Consider the following 6,423-nt stretch of genomic DNA (forward strand, 5'->3'; position numbering starts at 1 on the left):
ATGAATTTTAAATCATTCATAATATGAGGAAAAAGAAAATTGCAAACAATTTTTTAAGAAATATAATAAAAATAAAACAAAGTAAACAAACAAAAAATTGCGAAAACAAAATAAAAAAATATAAATATTATTTAATTAAAATTGAAAACATTGAATTTTATCATAAAGTGAAAATAATTAAAAATCGAAAAAGACAATATTTATAGAATGAACAAAACAAATAAAAAAACTAAAAACTAAAAAATAGTGTGTTATGGAGACACTCTCCATGTTATGGAGAAAAACTCTCCATAACTCTTCATTTTTTTTCAATTCTGACTAAATATTATTTATATATATCATTTATTTAATTGTTGTAATTTCCTTTTGTTTAGTTTTTTAATTTTTTTTAAATTTCTTTTTCCTTCATATTAAAGATAAAATTTTCCCGATTTAGAATTCTTTTTAATTTTTTCCCTTTTATAATATAAAATAATTGTTTTTAAATTTAAGCTTTATTAATGTCCATAGTTGATATCTCAACCCATATTTATTGAGTAATGCTATTCGAAGTAAAGACTATCGTTAGTATCCTACATGGCATACATTTAACAATTTGGAATTTGATACATATTTGACTATCGGTAGTGCCCTACGTGGCATACATTTGACAATTTAGTGTTTGATATAAAAATATGGTAGCTATTTTTTTGAATTATACACCAAATAAAAAATGTTAATTGTATGTCAGCCGATAATTTCCACTCTGAATAGCATTATTCATATTATTGGGCCACAACCCAATTAATTCACTATTAAAATGGTCATATCTAAAACCCTAGATCATTTGTCAATACCTCCTGTCTATATATAGTCATCTTGTCTGATGAAACAAATTCTAACGGATGCCTCCAAAATAAAGCATTCTATATATTTAAGCACAAAAACTTCACAGTTCGGCCTGTAAAAAAAACTTTTATGTTGTATTGAATTAGTACGTACGAATAATTATATTTTATAGTAAATAAGAAATTTTTTCAGTGGTTACCCGTTGTTTGTATAAGGTAGGTATGGTATGATCTCTTGCTTCATATTTTTATTTCTATGTTTCCTTATATCTCGTCTCGTCTCGCAGCAAAAGCTTCGTTGAACAATATAGAATTGACCACAGTAAGTGTTGCATTCGCGTATGCCTTCACTTGATCTGGTGTATGCTCATTATGACTACAGTCATATATCTAAAATTTTCACTTCGAAATATTGACTAAAAAAAGATACCAAGTATTCCCCGAATATGAGCATGGAATTAACAAATACTTACACCCTACCCATGGACGACTCTCTACAGACAATCTGTCGTTGGCATATTGATTTAAAACGGTCCCATCTGGTATACCTTTATTAATTCTAATGACGTAATCCCTTTGCCAAATCATCATATTAGCACACTTATTTTCAAATTTAAAGTCTATGATGGCATTTTCTTTAGACACAAGAGTGCAACCATTATTGATAAGTCGCCTCAAAAACTTCAACTCCAGCTCAATTGTCTGGTAAAACAAATAAACACAAATTTAATATATTAAATATAGAATGAAATTAATTGTAATAGCTAAACTTTACTCACCATAACATTTATATCATTTGTTTGATCCAATAAATCTTTCAACCAATCTCTTCCATACATGTACCCAACACTCTTCCTATAATGCACTGCATAGCATAATTAAAATTAGTATTGAATAAATCGGAATTTTTTTTTGTATTTAAACTAATAATGATTTTTTTTTCACCTCGATTCATTATTCGCTATCCAATTTTTAAGTATCGAATACTTTTCCATAGAATAGTCTTCCAAAGGATAACCTTTAGACGGCGAAAATTGTATTTGTTTTCCCTTCCTTTTCTTCTCTCTTCTAAACGTTTCAAAAAACTTCCGGCCTATTCAGACATAGACACATTCTTTGGTTGATCATCAAGAATTAAACCTCTACCAATAGGATTTCGTATTGTGTATAGCTTATAATGGCTTCTATGTTTGATTTCCAATCAGAAAATTTCTTGAATAAGTTCTCATTTTGTTCATCAACATAAGATCACACAGAAGCCACACTGATATCCACATGAGACTGCATGCTCTGATAACGATCTTCTTGTTTCTGCGATTCATCAACACCATGTTTATCAAACAAACTTGATAATGAACTGTCCATATAAGAATGCATACTAGACTGCATGTAATCATATTGCCATTTCTTCTGTTCTTCAAACAACTGTTTTTGGTTGTTAAGAATCGTATAGTAATGACTTTTTGATTCTTCAAGAATTTCAGCCTTCAAATTGTAACATAAACCAGACATATCTGATATGTTATGTTGCTTATAGATTCTCAACATTTCTTCCATTTTTTCTTCAGTTACATAGTTGGAACCACCAGAAGCAGAACTGCACCCAGCTCCGGTAGAAGTTCCCGAAATACCGAGAATAGTTGTTTGCTCCACATATATATTATTCGAGAATTTTGGTACTACATTATCTAATTGCCCATTCACAATACCATCTAATATATTATGTTCATCGTCCATTGGCAATGACAAACTTCTATACCATAATGTCTATAATTCTTCTTCTGTAGGCTGCAACACCGTAATTACTTGGATCTGTAATTACAATTAAACGTAAAAATCATTTCTTTAAATTTAATTTTTAAATAATTAAATGCACATATATTTGTACATTCATGAAAAAAACATACCTTCTGAGCAGCCAAAAATTGTTTAATCATTTTTTCATTTAATATTTTATTAGGCTTCCTATATATATATTATTTATTTCTTATACAAATAACTTATACATAATAAATCAATAAAAGAATACAAAAAAATACCTGAAAAGCAAGTGGAAACCCTTGTAGTACATACTTACATTCTACTTGTTCATTCCGTTACATCCTTACTATTCTTTCAAATTGTGACTCTTTCAAAGAATTTAAAAAAATAAAATATGCTTTATGACCCCATGGATATATAAGAAACTCATCAAGATACTCAACCATATCAAGAGTTCTATAATCAATTTGTCTTGAAGTTGGTTTTAACACACACTCTACCAACATAACTAATCCCAACTTAAATTTATCCCGATGATCTTCAGACATGTAAAATGCTTCAAAAAGCATTCTCATCGTAATTCTTCTTGTGCCATCAAAGTACTGATTTCTAAGACGATCATTACTATAATCGATCTCCATAAATGATTCATGGCAAGGTAATCTAGTAATTAAGCAGAATTCTTGCAAACCAAACCTAGCAACATAGCCATCTAAGCGTACCCAAACTTTATTATTTTTCCCACAATTTATAAGCTTCATTATAAGTTCATATACTAATTTACTACTAAATTGTTCTCCTTCTTCTCTATAAACAGCTTCATAAATAAATCCATAAAAATAACTACAAATCAAAGAACATTGTTGATCTGCTTCTATAAACTCTACAAAATCTTTCAGATATTCTTGATTTGGATATTGAATAATCGTAGCAGAAAATCATTGGTCTGGAGACACTATATATTCTAGAGACATCTGCATAAATTATTTAAAAATAAATATTTATAAACAAATCTAAAAATTAATCTACCCAAATGATTTAAAAATTAATATTCATGAGCAAATCTAAAAATTAAATTAGAGAAATGTTTATTTATAAATAAATCAACAATCCAAAATAAACAAATACGACATTAAAAAAAATAAAATTCTCTTTGTTACAAAAACATCCATCTCCATCTCACGGAGGCGAGCTCTGTGTCACGGAAGAGGGTTCTTTCTATGACAAGGAGAGCTCCTTCTCCGTGTCACAGATGCACACGCACTTCGGGACACGGAAAGCCCATCTCCATTTCACGGAAAGCTTAAACAAAAATAAGAAACAAAAATCTTATATAAAAAATCATCAGTTCCAAAACCAAGCTCTAATTCTCCATGATATATTCTCACGCCACAGTATAAATCTCTAAATGGTTACCTTCTCTAGCGAAATTTTCAGCAAATGGTTACCTTTTCCAGCCAAATTTTCCAACACAGTATGTGTGCACCTTATCCGTCTAAAATCTGTGGACGTCAATATGAGAATAGAAGAATGACCCTTCAGCTTTAGATACAATAATAAATAAGTTGTGTTTTGTTTTCTTGTCATAATTGAAACCTTTGAAACTTTTTACACATAATACATATACATAATTTAAAATACAATAAATTTTCTCTTCTTCCAACGTATGGACCACAAGATTCTTCTGCAATTTTTAGAGAATCTCTTCACAAAATTCTAACCTTGATAATGACAACATCCCTTTGCATGATTTTTAGGTAACAAATATTAAGATGTATGCTAACAAAGAGCATAATAAAAATAATTGGTTACATTTCTATTTATCCATTATTATAATTTATTTTTAAATTTTAATAGTAAACACTCTATTGTAGGACAACTTGACTTCTCGTAACAAACGATCTAATCCAAAATATTCCACGTTCAAAAGCTAACTCTATTAATTATTTAGTTTTAAAATTAATCATTACAAAATCTAGAAATAAATTTTATATAGATTTACTCATCACATAAATAGGTAATTAACGAAGTCCATAAGTTAATGAAATAGTCAAGGAACCAAAAAAAAAGAAAAAAAAAAGAAAAAAAAAAACCAACACATACATACAATAATAATCCATACATATTAATCATATATTGACAAGAAAATCATTCTAAAAACAACATAAAACACTAATTTTAGACTACAGATTTGACACGCTAAAAAAAGCTCCAAAACACTATCACCCGTGCATTGCACGGGAGAAACACTAGTATGCTAAGAAATATGGGACTCTGTAGTTCATTAAACTGAAAATTGAAATGTTGGACCTCAAGTCATTGTTTTAGTTGCAAGTCGGTCTCCAAATTTTATTTAGATTTACACTAGGGTAGCCATGGTTCGATTTGATCATTTATCATATAATGAAAACCATTGGTTTCATCTGTAATTATGGAATTGGACAAATATTAAATAGAATAGTTTGGTCGAATTCTATTGAACCGAGAATCGATGATTATTTTACAATAGAGCCATTAAACGGTTCCATCTGTAATTATGGAACAAATCCAAAATTGAATCGACTGGTTCATGTTTGGTTTTATAACAAAAGTTTTCTAATTTTTGAAGCAATTTTTCACACGTCCAGAATCAAGACCCATTCAATGTAAAACAACAAACTCTGGAAGACCAAACTGGGGCTTTGAAGTTTGAAGAAGAGTAAATGACCTTAATATTTGAAAAATGGGTTTGAACCGATTCTCGATTCTCAGGACTAGAAATGGCGTCGAACTAAAATTAGATGGTTCTTCTGCGGAATCAAAATCATTTAAAATTAAAGTAGAGATGAATCTAAAATATTGGTTCAGTTGGTTCCAATTATTTTGCCGACCCTTAGTTACACTTACAATGTAAGTCTCGTTGGACATTTTCTGTTAAACTTTTCAATAAAATGGCATACATAAGGTATTTGACGTGCTATTGTGAAAATTTTACATTTTGGATAAAATGATTACTCTCTCTAGAATTTTGTTATTAGGGCCTGTTTTATACAGATGTTGATAAAATTTGATAAAATGAGTGCTTGAAAAGTTGATAAAAATAGTAAATCTCACGAAATATTTGATTAAAATTAAAGTTTGACAAATTAAAAAGTGGATAAATTTTTTTTGCAAATTTTTATCAAACAAAGTTTGTATTCCTCAAGAGCAACCAATAACTTTTTCCCAGAATTGTAATCAAAATTAAGGTAGTCAAAAACGTGTCACACGACAGAATATAATTTTGTTTGATCTTGAAAATATTTTTGGAGAAGTTTTTGAATGGATATATTCTTGAATTTGTGGTTGTTAATTCTGATGCTGTTGTAGGATTCTTCTTTTCAGAATATACCTTAATAAGGGATAACATAGCATCGAATAGAGAGAGTAAAAGTGAAACCATTGATTTGATCTAAAAATGATAAAATATTTAACTATAAATGACATAATGTCACGATCTTGTTTGCCAGGACGAAGTCTATTAGTTTTCATAACAAAACTTGAAAAAGTGCTTCAGTTGCCAGTACGAAAGTCTAAGCTTTCATAATAGAACTTGGAAATACGCTTCAGTTGAAATAAAAGTGTAACGAATCGTGATGTTCTAGCAATTTGAAATTAAGCAACTAAAATGAGCAAGGTTGTTAAACTATTGTGTTGTTTAACGAAAACTGAAAAAGTAAAAGAACATAATTTACAAATTTAGAAGAAAAATGATCAATAGCTGAATCAAGACCAAATTTTGGATTTAAATCAACAATAGAAAACCTGTGCATGTACACGTTTTTAGTTTCCAATGATCTAAATAAACATTATTTTC

The 6,423-nt window shown here is 29.0% G+C and overlaps 1 long non-coding RNA gene across 1 annotated transcript; it reads right to left on the reverse strand.

The window, feature by feature from the left end:
- Positions 1–1,271: 1,271 nt before the first annotated feature.
- LOC111397269 lies at positions 1,272–4,160 on the reverse strand. Its single transcript, XR_002703209.1, has 3 exons — positions 4,005–4,160; positions 1,607–2,639; positions 1,272–1,529 (listed from the first exon to the last, which is right to left on the reverse strand). It is a non-coding gene; the product is annotated as an uncharacterized LOC111397269 (long non-coding RNA).
- Positions 4,161–6,423: the final 2,263 nt, after the last annotated feature.

Source organism: Olea europaea, chromosome 7, assembly GCF_002742605.1.
Source record: "Olea europaea var. sylvestris chromosome 7, O_europaea_v1, whole genome shotgun sequence".
Lineage (NCBI taxonomy): Eukaryota > Viridiplantae > Streptophyta > Magnoliopsida > Lamiales > Oleaceae > Olea > Olea europaea.